Raw genomic sequence first — 16,658 nt, forward strand, 5'->3', positions numbered from 1 at the left:
GTGTATACACCCCATTCATATGTTTTGGTTCTTCCAGTTATCTAAAGAAGGCTTTTTCTACTTCTTCCTGCTCGGCTGGGCTGTAGCAGACACCGATCACAATGTCATCCATGATGATCTACCTTCTAACTCTGAGCCATAAGCTTTTCACCCAGCTCATCGCCCTCCCCAAGGCAGAGACAGCTGCACCCTCCTTGCTCTCTCATACAAAGGCAACTCTCAGTTGTTCTGATTTCCCAGAAAATGAAGGAGGTCCTGCCCCACCATGCTGTCACGTACACTGACCTTATTTGTGTGTGTACCATTAGGATGGCCCCATTTCTTCGCCTTTCTGCCTTGTGTTGGATGTAAGATCTGTCATCCATCTGTCATCTGTATCACCCCACATCCCTTCCTTGCCAATCGCTTCCTCACTTTATTGTAAGCCATCATCACCTCTCCTCTCCATCACTTCTAGTATAAAGCTTCTCTTCCCCAGGTTGGCCAGCACATTGGCAAAGACCTTTTTTCCCTGTTTGGTCAGAGGAATCAAATATCTTCCCAGAATTTCTTCTTGATCATCAGAAAGGCTTCCAAGGTCTTGAAGACAAATCTTTATTGTTGCCACCAGCTACAGTGGACCACCCTTGTGGACATATAGAATTCCTCCACTCTGCCTGAAGACCCTCCCCTCACTGATGGTGCCAAGAATACCCTGTTTTTGCCTCTGCACCCTTGGCTAGCACCCTTGGATCCATGTAGTGAGGCTTGATATGCCCCATGTCTCCGCTGACCTCACTGCTGCCCTCAGGGAGGAGCAGTGGTAGGAGATAGTCCCAAAGCTGACAAGATTGGGAGCCTCTCACCAACACCCTAGAGAAAAAGTCCCCAGCAAACCTCCTCTAATTAACTTGCAGCTTTATCTTGAGGGAGCTCCCAGCAGTCTCCCTAAGATCCCAGGATTTCACACATCTCAAAGCTGAAGGCAGCACCTGCTGTTGGCTGCTTGTGTTACCTGTGCTGTCAGGTGTCTCCTGCTCTGGCTCCCTGGCAGTGCACAAGGATGAAGGCAGGAGATTTGCACCTCTGAGGCCTTTGGGGCAGTAAGAGCAGACTGGGTGGCAGGGTCTTTGTCCTCACAGTGAGGGTCAGGCTTGGCTCTGCAGCAGGGCTGGCCCCATCTTTACCGCAGATCAGGGGAAGAGCCAGACCCCATAGGAAAGGAGAAGAGTTGGGGGTTTTTTTGTGAGCCTTTTCTTTCATTTTTCATGACCTTTTTTGAATAAAAAGTTACTATTTTTCTTCCCAGTTCCATTTTGTTTTGAATGGTTGGCAATCTTTGTTGGTACCTGTCTAAAGGAAAAGGATACCCTGATGAGGAGGGGAAATGTATCAACAATAAGCTCATGTGCCATCATGTCCAATATGCTTTTCATTTTGTGCAAATGTAGGTAAGAACCTCCTGCCTTCAAGGCCTGACTGAAATCAGAAAGGAAAACCAAAAAACTGTGAAGACTTTAACCTCTTTCCATGATAGAATTGAAAGAACAGATGAAGAACAAATGCATAATACAGGTCAAAGTTTTGAAAAGAGGTAAACAAACTGGAAAAGTGTGGAGGAGATAATTCTGGACTTACTGCATTTAAGTACAGACTCTGTTTGGGATACCACTGATCTCAGAAGGCCTGTTTAGTGAAATGAAACACAGCCAGCCAAGTGCTTGGCTTAGCCTCTGTACTTTTCAAAACACCAGGAGGTACCTCAAGTAAACAAAAATTCAATCAGTGGCTTTCCTACAGCCCAGGAAAAAGTTTTTAAAAGACGACAATTCTGAAAACCTGAATGCAGAAAGCCCTGGGCTGGCTGTTGGTCTGTGAGGTAGTTATGATAGTATTGCCTGATTTAGACATAAACAATTGAAGAGATAACCTTATTTTTACATTGAAAAAATTATATCAGATGTGACTAATTGAAGACTAGAGTCAGGGAAGTGCTTAGAGGCACAGTAATTGTTCTTGTCTGATCAGAAAGATCAAAAAAGAATCCCTTAGAGAGATAAATTAAAAAATAAGATTCTTGTGGCATATTGATCATAAGACTGATTTTTTCTGGACATGCCTGGACCGTATGCTGAATGTGTTTAAACACAATCTTGTTACCAACGATCTGAAGGATTTATTCTCTTAACTACACATCTTGTCTATATAATGGCCACGTTTCCATTTGTCTGCTCAACAGCAGCACTTAAAATAAAAAGATACAACTCTTCTATTCTTTCAGGAATAGTGGATGTGCTATCTGCCTGTGGAATATCTGCGTTTATAGGAATTTCAGTGTTATGGATCTGAGTGAATGTTTGTTAACAATGATTTTCAATTGAATAATTTTGTTTCAAGACCACATTGACCCTCTATTTAAGGGCTGAGGACACATAAAGACCCACTCACTCAGACACTGAGTCTCCTGTGGCATCAAGCCCAGACTACTGAGGTGAAGGAGTGGGAGACCTTTGGGAAGCCCAGCACAGCTGGCTGGGCTAGCACCAGCCTGCCCTCTTCATCCTCTGAAACCTGTCACAAGTCAGGACCTGTGCCTGGGAATGTCCGAGCTGCTGCTGGAAACTGGGGCACTGCTTGAGCTTGTCTGATCAGGAAGAACAGAAGATGCTGCCATCCACTTTATCTTTCCCTCTGTCTGCACATGCCAGCACTTCTGAAACAGGACCATTTTTTCCCTCCTGCCACAAAATGCAATACTAAGTGAATAAACTTAGAGTTTTGTGATGGAGCATTGTTCAAAACTCCCTTGGGAAATTCATCATAAAGGAACTTCTTTAGTATTATACAGCCTTATTCAGGAAAAGCTTCTGGGAGGGACAGATCCTGGTATGTGCACACGAGGCATTCAGAGCAGGAGGTGTCCTGTGTCTGGGAGAACAGCTGGGATTCCCTTCTTTAATGTGTGCCTCAAGATTTGCTATTTTTTCAGCCACAATGAGATTTCACCAGAGGGACATAAAAACTGGTAAAATGGATTAAGTCAATGTCAGGCTGAAAAATTCCCAGTGCTCCCTCTTGAAGTGGAAGAGTGATATCACTCAGTAAGGGAAGGGAGATTTGAAAATGCTGTGTCTCTACAAGCACTCCTGCTCTGTCAGGGCTCTTCTATCACCTCGAGAAAGGGATGCCCAATACGTACCCACACGAAGCACTCATTTCAACACAGCATTTCTCTCTCACAATGGATTTCAAATCTACTGTGCAGGCAGCTGCTTTGAGTGGCTGAACCTGTCTGAACCTTGGAGAAGAGTGAATGTTTCACATAGGCGGTGCTTTCTGACCTCTTGCTGTTCCTCTAGCTGAAGTCTCCCATAAGAGTGAACAGTCTTGCTTTTTTAATGGATGCACAGCCAGCTCACCCCATGCTGAGAGAGCTGGCAGAAACAGCTGAGTTTCCTTCTTTGCTTCTTGATTTAACTTCACCATGGTGCCTGAGTTAGAAACACAAACTTGTCCTCTTAACACACTAGTTACTGAGCAGTCTCAGTGTTGAGGATATTTCTGTCCAGGTTGCAGGCTTTTCTAGAGGGTATCTTGTTAATATCTGGCCAGTGCCAGATCTTTTCATTCCTCTCTGCTGTTGCTTTTATTCTGCTAACTAAGGACAGCAAAGCCAATGCCACTCTCTGTCCTTTTGCTTTTGAGGCATTGCAGTCAGCCCAAGCAAAACATGAGGTGTATTTTTGTCTGCTAGGCACTCTGTCTTCTCTGGCATTCATGTCTCACTACACTATTCCTCAGCCTAACAGGTTTTGTAAATTGATGCCCTACAAATACTAGTCAATCCCAGAAAAGGAAGGAGGGAGGGAAGGAAGGAGGTAAGGAAGGAGGTAAGGAGGGGAGGGAGGGAGGGAAGGAAGGAGGGAAGGAGGGAAGGAGGGAAGGAGGGAGGGAAGGAGGGAAGGAGGGAAGGAGGGAAGGAGGGAAGGAGGGAAGGAGGGAAGGAGGGAAGGAGGGAAGGAGGGAAGGAGGGAAGGAAGGAAGGAAGGAAGGAAGGAAGGAAGGAAGGAAGGAAGGAAGGAAGGAAGGAAGGAAGGAAGGAAGGAAGGAAGGAAGGAAGGAAGGAAGGAAGGAAGGAAGGAAGGAAGGAAGGAAGGAAGGAAGGAAGGAAGGAAGGAAGGAAGGAAGGAAGGAAGGAAGGAAGGAAGGAAGGAAGGAAGGAAGGAAGGAAGGAAGGAAGGAAGGAAGGAAGGAAGGAAGGAAGGAAGGAAGGAAGGAAGGAAGGAAGGAAGGAAGGAAGGAAGGAAGGAAGGAAGGAAGGAAGGAAGGAAGGAAGGAAGGAAGGAAGGAAGGAAGGAAGGAAGGAAGGAAGGAAGGAAGGAAGGAAGGAAGGAAGGAAGGAAGGAAGGAAGGAAGGAAGGAAGGAAGGAAGGAAGGAAGGAAGGAAGGAAGGAAGGAAGGAAGGAAGGAAGGAAGGAAGGAAGGAAGGAAGGAAGGAAGGAAGGAAGGAAGGAAGGAAGGAAGGAAGGAAGGAAGGAAGGAAGGAAGGAAGGAAGGAAGGAAGGAAGGAAGGAAGGAAGGAAGGAAGGAAGGAAGGAAGGAAGGAAGGAAGGAAGGAAGGAAGGAAGGAAGGAAGGAAGGAAGGAAGGAAGGAAGGAAGGAAGGAAGGAAGGAAGGAAGGAAGGAAGGAAGGAAGGAAGGAAGGAAGGAAGGAAGGAAGGAAGGAAGGAAGGAAGGAAGGAAGGAAGGAAGGAAGGAAGGAAGGAAGGAGACTTGAAGTTTTAAGCTTTTCTAAAGCCCCTCTAGAAGTAAAAACATTTAAAAGTAAAAGCAAGACTGGTTGAACTTTCATATAATTACCAGATTGTGGTATCAGAAGACGAATAATTTATCCTTTGGCTGAACTGAAAAAAAGGAAAAAAAACATGTTATCCCATTTCACAGATGAAGAACAGAAACATAAAAGCCTAAACTCTTCCTGTCCCAGTTTGAGCTTCCAACTGGGACAGCTGTGCTAGGAGCAGCAGTGTTTCCTTTGGCATTCATGGAGCAAAACAGGTACCTCAGAGAACAGTTTCCTAAAGCAGCAATCATGGTACTTACACAAATATGCTCAACACTGGCAACACACTGTTTTCACAATCGCACATAAGAATCCCAAAACCACAAACTGTCTCAAACTGTCTCAAATCGGAAGACTTAAAAGAATGCACTCAGGGGTTTTTCCATTTTCTGCAGCTCTTAGGCAGAGGTGGGTCACAGATTTTCTTAACCATAAGACTCAAAAAGAATTTTTTCAACTGTAAGATTCTGGAGTAGTCTGACATTTACCGATATTAAAGATTTCAGGAAAAAATGATGGGCCTCTCACAAGCTTCACACAAGACTAAGGACGGAGAGCTGGCAACTTTATATTTCCCCTCTCCAAATGATAGATTTGAAATGCCAGTTCTCCAGCAGGGCTTCCCTTGCCTGACTGGAAGTGTTTCTGTTGTTGTTTCACGTAGCCAGCCTGCCCAATGAAGTGGCACTGCCTGGCTGGCTGGCTGGTGTCAGAGGCTGCCGCTGCCACGTGCTCCTGCCAAGGCTCCACACACAATCCGCTCCTTTGAAAAGCCAGCTCATTTCCATTTGCAGCCAGCTCTATTCATATTCCTCTCAGAGTTAGTGACAATAAATATTATAAAATCACACAGATCCAGATGGTGTGGGTTGGAGTTGCCAGCTGTTCTACCACTTGTGAATTGCCTCTCTTGTCCTGCAGCTTGGCTTCCAGAGAAAGCATCTCATCAGTTTCCTACGGCCTCATTGCATTTCTTTACAAGCCATCTCCATCCTGAGATATTTTCAACTTTCACTGTAGATATATATAAAGGAGAGAGAGGCAAAGCAAATTGGAGACAGAAAAATCAAAGAATCCTTTACCTCAGAAATTGAGGATTATTTTTCAAATAATGACCTTAACCTCTCAACAGCTTCCCAGTTTTCAGCCATGAAAAGAGACCACTTCAAGGGTTCAGCTCATTTTCTGTAATTCTCTCTCACAGGAGACTTACATCTGAAAGAGAAGCAAAGGTTCTCTTATCTTGCCCATAGTTATCCTTGCAAAATCAAGAGGAAAACAGTGCCAAATGACCACAGAAATTGAAATGCTGACATGACCTGTGTGAACAGCACTGTGTAAATCCAAACATTGTGACAACTATCTTGTTTTTCTGCTCTGAGTTTTCCCATGAGTTTTGGCTCTTGGAGCCTGGGGTGGTATCTGCAGGCCCAATGCAGTCTGCAGCTGAGTGGAGCCACCATCCAAATGATTACCAGGGCTGGGAGAAAGGCTGTCACACAGCAATGGTTAACGGGACTGGCACTAATATAGATGTGAACACACACGACTGTCACTGCTTTCATCCTCATATTGAGACTTTTTGTTAAAAGGAATGTAGACAAGAGTGAGTAGAAGGCAAGGGAGGTGGGGTCAAGCCCAAAGTCAAGGAGCAAGGTAAAGGAAAGCTCAAATTTTCCCAGTAAGAATAGGGAAAGAGAAAGCCTGAGGCCAGAGGTGTGAGTAAAGCCACCAGCCATGGGCCATGATGTAAGTCAGCAGGCTCTGGGGCTGTGGTGCCAGAAGGGAGCAGGCACCAGTAGTGATGCAGATGCTCACAGCCACTGCTCTGGCTGGTGCCATGGTCTGGGGCTGTGATGGTGGGACAAGGGTGTTTGAGGAGGAAAAAATGTTCTCAGGGGCTCTCCACTCTGGTGTCTGAGGCATCAGAGTGTTTTACAAGCAGTCTATCTCATTATATTTGCAGCAAACACTATTCAATTTCTGTGTTTAATTTCGTCTTTCCCTTGCCTAGTCTCCAAATAACAAAAAAAAAAAATCCAATAGTGAAGAGGCAGGTTCAGACCAGCCATGAGCCAAGCCATCCTGTTAGGCTCAGTGAGGAGCATGCTTGGGCACAAGTCAAGCCCAACCAGGAATCTGTGCCTGAGCTTAATCCCAGCTCCAGTGGAGGTGGCCAAGGTGGCCACCAAGGGGTCTCATGGTTTTCTTGCCCAGCTCTTTTTGCAGAGGTGTGATCCCACAGTACAGTGCTGCAATGGGTCAGGGCTGCATTGAACACAGACAACCAAACCCCTCCTGGAATACTGCAGAGACTGTTGGTGCATTCAGCACCAAAATAATAAAGAATCATAAGGATGCTTGTTCCATTAGGGTTTACAAGTTTCCACCCTTGCAGAAATCCTGCTCAAGGTAGGCTCAGGACTTTTGAATAAAGCCTTTAAATTCAAGTTAGAGGAAAGTAAAACTATATTTGTAGATCCATAAATGCATCAGAGATTGAATGCAACATAAGCCTCTTGAAACACTCATAATTTCTACTTATCTCCATGCCAATGGCATCCAATCAGTTCTGGATGAGAAAGAGAGTAGGAGAGAAGGGGAGTGCCCACCTCTAGTCTATACACACCCCATCTCACAATGGCATGAAAGCTCCTCTTCTCATTCTCAACCTGGTCCTTAAAAAATATCCTTGGGTCAGAAACTCTCCAATTCAATACACTCCTTTCTGTGTCTGCTCTCTCAACATCCCTCTGTGCAGAACCTCGAAATGTTTCATTAATTCCCAGCTGCCTCCTGATGCTGGAATTTTACCATCAGAGACTGCCCACAAGTGGGATATCAGGGATGCTGGAAACATTTCACTTTATAGATAAGATAATTTAGGGTTAGGCAACCATCAAACTGGAGTTATCTGGTCACAAATTTCACATTTGAGATGACGTTTTTAAAATTCTATATTTTAATTTTATACTAAAGGATTCAGTCAGCAAAATCCTAGTTTTACCTTTGCTCGCAGTCTGCTTATACCAAAACACTGGGATTTGTGTAATTTCCCAAATTATTTCTGAAAAAAGTGTATGATGCTCACTGGGATTTACTCAGGTGCCAATGGGAGAGTCGTTTCTGACACAACTTTCATCCCACATCTAATTTCAACAAACATGTCCCAGAGGAGACAGATTCTCTCCAGTAAAGATCCTTGAACTACAGTGTGACTTTTACTATATAAATTTACAATTCTTCTGAGTTTATATTGAAAGATCTTTGCAAAGTTCTTTCCAAACTCTGCCTTGAATTTACCTGGTAGGAGTCCTATTATCTCAGTAGCAGTGCAGCAAATGAGTCAGCAGAGAATGTGCCACTGGGTATGTTACTCAATCATCCCCATCTGCCGTGTTTGGGGACACATCTGAGACAGGCAGCAGCGTTCCCAGCCGTGCCCCAGGGAGGCACTTACGCTAAGAGGGTGTGACTCAGCAACGTTTCTTAATTACCTGATGGTTGCAGGAGACTTCAAGATTGAAATGTTGTCAGCAGCATTTTATCCAAAGTGGTGAAAAGCTTCTAAAAAGCACTTTTGGGACATATTCTTGCCAGTTTGATGGCACTGGGCCGCTATTACCATAAACAAACTCTGATACCTGAGTGTGGCCTTGTGGGAAATTTCATATAAAGCCACAGAAAGGCTCAATTTTGCAACCTCCTACACCTCTGTCCTTAGAAGCAATGTAGTCCCCGTGCAGGCTGGGCCTGGGCTGGGCTCTCCCTTTCCCAGGGGGTTGTGGCCTTCTCTTGCTGCTCCTCAGTGCTGGCAAGGCTGCGCCGCCTGGCACCGGGGTCACGGGTTTGTCACCATCTCTCCCGGTGAACGGAGCTGGGCACCAGGTGTCTGCACGGTCTGAAGGTGGGAAAACAGCCAAGGCCTTGAAAATATGGACAGTGATTGAGTAAAGAGGTCTCAAAACACGTAACAATGCACAGATGGGCTGCTACCTATTGTTTAGACAGGGCAATGTGGAAAGTTGGGAGAAGCTGCCTCTGCTTTGGAAAAGGGAGCAGCAGGTACCTGCTGCAGCCTGGAATGCAGTGTCCCCCCCAGGACCAGGCAGTGTGCAGCCTTGGAAGGAGGTCACATGCTGGGAATTGCCTAAAAATTCAGCCTTATAAAAGGGTCAAATTTGGGGGGGAAGAGGAAAAACCAGATGTTTACTGTAGATATAGCTTTCCTCATTGAAGAGCCGGGTGTGATCACCTCCACAGCAGAGCCTGAGGCCATGCAGGACATGGCCACCAGTACCAGTTACACAGGTCACCTCCGTGGTGCTGGGCACTCACAGGTCCGGGCAGGATCACTGAGAAGTGCCAGCTTTGGGTGCGGGGTGGTGGTGACTGAGGTGGAGTAAGAAGCAACCACCAGAGGGAGGGATGTTGATAATGTGTGCCAACATTACAAAGGGGTTATTTTGACATTTTAAACTGTAAAAAAAAAAAGGTTCCATTATCACAGCATCCTTAAAAGAGAGAAGGAGAAGAATAGAAAGAAACTTATTTTAAGTAGAGTTAAAATACAGGGGTCCATAATAATCTTTTCAAATCTGACTGAAGAATTAGACTGCTTCTGAGTTTCCTCTTGATGCAGAGAAATCCTTCACAGATTTCCTAAGAGCACCTGTTATTAAAGTATCAGCATTAGGTACCTTGTAGTTTTGAACCATGCTATTAAATTTCTGCATTTTCAGCTGACTACAGATCTGCCTACAATGGACTGAGGGTTCCATATAGGACCGAAGATCCCGAGTTCTAATTCTCAGAAGTAATTCAAGGCTCTAATTTCAGCTCCCAGTTTGGATGCTGAGAATTCAAGGCTTCCTTGTATAAGCTTTCAGAGGAAATTGGAGAAATGAAAATGTACAGTTTCTTTTTTTTTCTTTTCTATTCTGAAATTTGAAACAGCTATCACAAAATGTTTACAACCATACATAGTGCTCAATAAATGTCTAAACCTGGAAGGAACTATGCATGAATTATGTCTGATTTATACATTAAATAAAAATAGAAAGAGCCAGTTGAATTTTAAACAATCCCCCACATTCAGTAAGACTAAAATTACAATGTCTATAGAATATTTCCTGCAAAAATGTCTAATGCATTGCATGTACAATATAAAAAATATTTTAAAAGCATTCTGTGAGTTTATCAGTGGGCCTAATCAAACCTTCTTAAATTGGCTTTTCATAGTGAAAAATAGTTTTATTTTTAACCTCACCCCATAAAGTGCAGTCCAAGATTAAACATAAGGAAATATCTGAGCTGCCATTAATTGCTGCAAGTCATTGTTCTTGGAAAGGTCAATAAACTCACAGGGCACACAACAGCCATCAGGAATCAGACCCCAGGGGTGAGGCAGGACAATCCCCACCCCAACCCTGGATCCTGACCAGATCCCTCTGAGAAGGTCAAATCTTCAGCTCATCTCCTTTTGGGGCAATGAAGCCTGCTGGATTACAGCATCTTTGGAGAGGGGGGAGCAGGGCCATGACTGGTCCCAGACTCTGCTGGACTGGCTGCCTGTGCCAGCCAGGAGTGACAGCCTTCCCAGGTGCAGGTAAGGCAGGGCACACCAGTGTTTCTAAAGATCCAATCCACCTGCCCCCACTGAAGAGAGACACTTTTTAAAGAACAGATTTCACAGAGCTGTAGCTCCAGGTCCCTTATAGGTACAGATGAGTCAATAAAGTCATGCTGAAGTTTTGCCTACAATGTAATGCAACTCTGAAGAGATGTGAATGTAACATCCAAAAAGCAATGCCATTACGTGTCTTTATTTAGTTGCAAAATACTTTGGTAGATACTTTTACTGCTTCTTTGGAGGGTTATTTTCAAACTGCAGATACTCTCCAGGCATACTTACTGATTTAACTTTGCAGGGATAATACTTGGCCCTATTAACCCCAGAAAATGACAATATTTAATATTTTTTTCTTCCAGTTTATTACCCAGCCCTGGCAAACAAAGCAAAATAAATCAATTAAAATGTAATTTTAAGAAGAGTATTCCCAGGTATGGTTAGCTAAATCACATTTTTGCAATTAATGTCTTTATAGATGTTTCAGACCTTTCTCAAGATCATAAAAATAAAACATTCTCATCCCAGTTTTATGACACAGCTCTGTTAGAAAAGTATTTGAGTGGAACAATTTCAAAACAAAACTTTGTCGTTTAGCTCCCTAAACCACAGAGGTAGTCGCCATTTATTCTTTGCTGTCTCCACCACCGCTCTGTGCATAACAAAAGCGCTTCCCTTCCCAGCTCACCTTGCACAGACACAAGCACTGCCCCTTTGGTCCCTCCTTGTGTGCTCTCCCCTCCAGTGCAGAACTGAGCTCTGTGTGTCACCATCGCCCCAGCAGCTGGAAATTCCCTAGATCTTATCCCCCAAAATAAAGCAAAGGAAGTGAGTGGATGCCCTGAGAGATACGGGTGGGAGGGACAGAGCAGGCAGCTCCCCTCTCGAGCTGACAGGCTGTGTGGCTCCATGGGTGCCCGCCCCAGGGCTGGGGGAGGCACAGGGCACTGGCTCGCCAGCCCCTTGTTGCACCTCCTCCAGAAGCTGCTCAGGCTCAATTTAACTAAGGGCCAGCTAAATTTGGGGTATCACTTTAGGCTCTTAATCTTGGAATCAGCACCAACAAAACTTCACGAGTGGCTCTGGCACCCAGGAGGGTCTGAGCTCACACAAGAGCAGCACTTTTACTGCAGACTTGCTCGAAGTCTGGAGTTGCAGGTGCTTCAGCCAGCAACATCAGCAAGTGTTTGCACAGAGGCCCCAGCCCTTTTTGGTGCAGTTCATGCTCCCAGGGCAGAGGAGGGTGACTGCCTGACAGCCAGTCTTTGCCAAGGGGCAGAAGAGCCACAGCAGTTGCCTCAGGGAGCTGTAGCTGAGTTTTCTGGGGAGACCAACACACTGACAACCCATGATATTGGCTACGAGTTCAGTGCCCGCCCTGGGTGGCCTGACAACACAGGACTAGGTTTATAGAGCCATCTTAACACCAAGCTTGATTTGAGACACAGACCACAGCCTGACAACACAGGACTAGGTTTATAGAGCCATCTTAACACCAAGCTTGATTTGAGACACAGACCACATGGGAAGTCCTCCTTCAGTGTGAGGCTCCTGTTTCTTCTCCTCTTTGAGAAGAAACATGTGAGATTAGGAAACCCTTTCCAAATCTGCTGGGCTCTTTATAGAGCTTTACACATCTACAATCACACCATGTGACTAACAGCTTACTGCAAAAGCAGAACTGAAGCCATCCAATCCCACAGCTTCAGCACAGCATAAATAAAACCAGCAGGTTAAATGTTTCCCTGATACATTTAAGCAGCAGTAGCCTGGTTTTGACACTACTCCAGACAGTTTATGCCTGCATGATCATAGTGGCTATTTTACTATTTAATGTTAACAGTGTTTTGATAGTATACATTTTTCTTAATTTAAAAAACTAACCATGGACTTTTAGAAAAGCTGACTCTGGGCCTTTCCTCATTCCTCTACTGTCCATGGTCATTTTGCCACTGACAACAAAAAAAGGAGGACCAGAGCCTTTAATTCCCTACTTTTAAGTGTAAATATATTTACAGAAGACTTTACAAACAAGCGCCAAACAGCAATTGCACATTATTAGAGCTACACAATATTTGTACATGTTGCTAAAACAATGCTGCTAAATGAAGAAGCTTTATTAGTTCAGAGGTTTTGGCTGCTGTTATTAAAAATATATTTACCTGAAAGGAAATCCAAGTATTTCATTTTACAAATGATTTAAAATATAGCAGTAAGCAACATAAACTATTGCTTTTTATGTTTATACAATTTTTTGGCATAACACTGCCATACAGATACAGAATTTTAAAATATCTCTTTATAGTGCATTACAAATCCAGAAACTGGTTACCACTCCTACCACATACACATGGTATTGGTACTACCAAACATGCATGGCATTCTGTAATTAAACACTGCAAAGGAATACAGAGAAGAGAGCAGGACCATTCATAAAAACTGACATAGAGCTGTTCCATTTTGCAAGTAAAAATTGTTGGGCTTTGGGGTTTATTCTTTTTACTGCACTTTTTTCTTAGAATACATTTCAACAATGAGGTCTATGATATTTTCCAATTTTATCAGTGCAAAACTACACTTAATCATCTGTTGCCAAAATCAAATTGCATAAAGGGCAAACAACCGTGGAATACCTTAAAACACAGAAAAAAAAAAGAGCAACTAATGATTAGCAACCATGCTTCAGTGGACCCAAAAATATACGTGCCATAACCTTTTTCACTGCAAAACAATAATTTTCACATGGTTAGCCACAGTAGTAAGTATATTTAGTACATTTCACAATAAACTTTAGATGATGAATACACCACTGAACTTCTAAGTGTGGTAGAATTAGAGAACCACATTTCTAAGAAGAAATGAGGTCTCTGTAGAATTGATCTCTATAGCTTTTGAACTACATTTTAGGAGTCCATTACATACAGCATGTAATAAACCTATTCTTTAAAGTAAATTCTTGCTTTCACCAAAGGTCTTAAGTAAGTGTACTTAAGAATAAGGGCTGAAAAGGGAACACAGCTTTCAAGAAAAGAAACAGCTCATAGCCAATACTGAGCACAAAGATATTACAGAGACACAATGGGCACTCCCCTCGGAGAACTGCACCTAAATATCTGTAAATAGTGAAACTATGGTGTTGACCATAATGTGAATTGAGGGGGGGTAGTATTTGCTTAGGCCTTTTCTGACCCATTTTCAGGCTCTGACAGCCATAAAAAATACCTTTTGACCAGTTACTCCAATTACAATTGGAACTGTGAACATATATCAAAACAAATTACCAAAATGTGGAATGATGTCTATTTTCTACATGATCACAATACCAGATTCATTGATGCTGGCTGCTCCAAATCCAGAGGTAGCTCACTCATATGTGGGTTAGGAGTAGGTTTTCCATTTGACTGATTTTTCTTTTACACAGGTAAGAAAAAAAAAATCAACCCTGTTCTGCATTTGGAATCTGACATTTAACACTTAATCTACACTTTTAGCACTTGTCTACAAAAGGATTTATGTGCAAATGTGAATTCAGAAGGAATAAGTAAGTTAGCATTGTCATCAGCTTAGGACAAGTTTCTGCCTAAGCAGACATCTTCTGCTTAAAAGCAGAAGAAACATGGGACATTTTCTGCCTAAACAGGTATTTTGTCATTAGAATCTCCCATGGCATTTAAAAACTGATTTGATGTGGATTACTCTTCATCTTACAGTACTTTTAGTTCTGTGTTCAAATGCAGTAGCAATTCTTTAACAAACAGACCTGAGACAAATAAAAGATCACCTTCTCCACACAACACATTATTAAAACATAGAACTCACAGCCACAAGGGATTGAAGAGGCTGAAAGAAGCTACGAGTTCAAAACCAAAAAATTCCTGCAGAAAAATGGGGTCACTGTATAATTTCTTTGTTTCACAGCATCTTTTGGTGGCCAGCACTGGAGGCAGGACACAAGGCTAGAAACATCTTTGGTTCCGATCCCCACTGGCAATTCTGAGGACAACATACATCATCAGCATGATATTGTCACACTTTTATTAATGGCAAAACTTGCTTCACAAAGTTGCATCTTATTCATAAATACAGCTTTTGTCAAGGAAATTCGATATGATATGTTTCCTGCAAAAGTGTGGTGTAAAAAAATTACATTTTCACCTAAACATATATATGTATAAATTGTAATCAGTACCATCACAACAGTCAGAAGAAGAAAGGGGTAAAATTGCCTCTAAATTAAACAGATAGACATAAATTTTATTTAAAAACAAACAAGAGCTGTTTTCCATTTAAATCCAGTAAATGCCACTTGTCTTACCTCATTGGATCATCCATCAATACTGTACAAAACTTCTAAAGTCTGTAAACCTACTGTTTGTAGTACAGATATATGCAACTGCAGATTATTAGAATTATCCTGGAACAGTTCAGGGAGGCTTATGCTAGGTTACATGAAATATTAACAATGATTATACAAATACCTAATACATTAGAGTGCTGCAATCTTAGAGCAGGAAACTGAGGAGCTGACCCAAGCCAGGGAACAGCTCTCAAAGGATTATTGCACTTATTTTTAGCATCCTTCAGGATATTATTTGAGCAATGTGAACACAAAGATCTCAGACCTGCTCCTAGATAGGTGGGCACATGTAACTACTCTTCTGCTCTGAATGGTCGATGCTGCACACCTCCTGTACCCAAGCCTTCAGTCTCTACACCAACACAGTATCAGGTACTGAGGCACACTTGTGTCTGGCATAGTAGGGCACAGAGCTGTAACTAACCTTAAAGTGCTGCATTTTTGCATGATTTGTATGATTTGTATGATTGCCTTGTGTGTACAGTTCCAAGTTGCACATTCATATCCCCTCGCCATAAGATCCTTAAAATCAAATTCACAGGTATGTGCACGTCCACACTACTCCCACTTAACAGTACCAGAGGCTACTCAGATGTACTTCCTTGGGAAGAACCTTCATATGGAAGGTTCTGTTCAATTAACACATGAACAGCTCAGATTCTAGTCTAACACTGGGCCAAAACACACTATTGTAATAAGTACACGGAAATCCCTGAATACTTAAGCATACAGCAAGACAAAAAGAAATTTAACAGTAAGCAAATGACTTGACTTTCTTTGCATACCCTCAGTTAACCAACTATGTACTGGCATCTATGAGAATATAATCATTTCAACACACACATATACTGTATATATACTGTAAACCTGAAAACCAATACTTAGAAACTTCAAGCACAGGCTGCTTCTGGTTGCTAAGGCCATGATTCTGTAACAAAAATGCATACAGTGCACCCACTTGATCCTCACAAATCTCAATGGGATGCTACGCTGTATGATTGCCCTGCAATACATCCTTCTTTTAAGAACTTGCAAAATCAGAAGAAACAATTCCTTTATGGAAAGGATGATAAACTGTCACATTTTACATAGAGCAGAATTTGTTAGTTAAAGCTGAAGTGTCCCATGGGAGTAATTCTGTTGACAAAGCTGTAAAACAAGGATTAGAGAATGCAGGAGCCCACCTGACACAAAACCCTCACTTACATAGTCCCCATAGGTCTTTGTAGGCAACTGATATGCCACTGCTCCCCTATGAAAACTGAGAGAAATATATTGAGTTGCAGATTAAAAAAAAAAAAAAAAAAAAAAACATTGCAGAGTTACTACAGGTGTAAATGCCAAAGTTCTTGACGATATTTTCAGACACCTTGGCCCCTTAATGCAAACAGCTCTGTCAGATTAAAAGTATTTTAAGTACTTAATTATGAACATTGAACCAGTAAGCATGTTGAAATGAGAGATGTGTCATGATAAAAAAATACTGCAGAGTAATCTTCTGGATGCACATCCCAAGAACTTTGTTTAAAATCAGGGCAAGATTTCTCTTTTTTTTATTCAGTAGACAAAAGATCTCCTGAGGTCATTGATGTTCAATCAAATTACACTATAAATATAATAACACCTCTGTGATCCCTTATTTCATGTCAATACTCTGCATTTTCTGTAAAGTGTTTAACATTAATACCAAAGTTCATAAATTGAAGGCTCTGTATAGCTTCTTATGCTATAGTTATGTTCCTTATACACAAGGTATCTATTTTCCCTATGATACTCAAAAAATAACTATGTAAGAACAACTCTATGAAGTTTGCACAGTTAGGCACTCAAGACTGAAGAAGTCATAGGCA

Source organism: Fringilla coelebs (assembly GCF_963513975.1).
Source record: "Fringilla coelebs genome assembly, chromosome: 3".
Taxonomy (NCBI): Eukaryota; Metazoa; Chordata; class Aves; order Passeriformes; family Fringillidae; genus Fringilla; species Fringilla coelebs.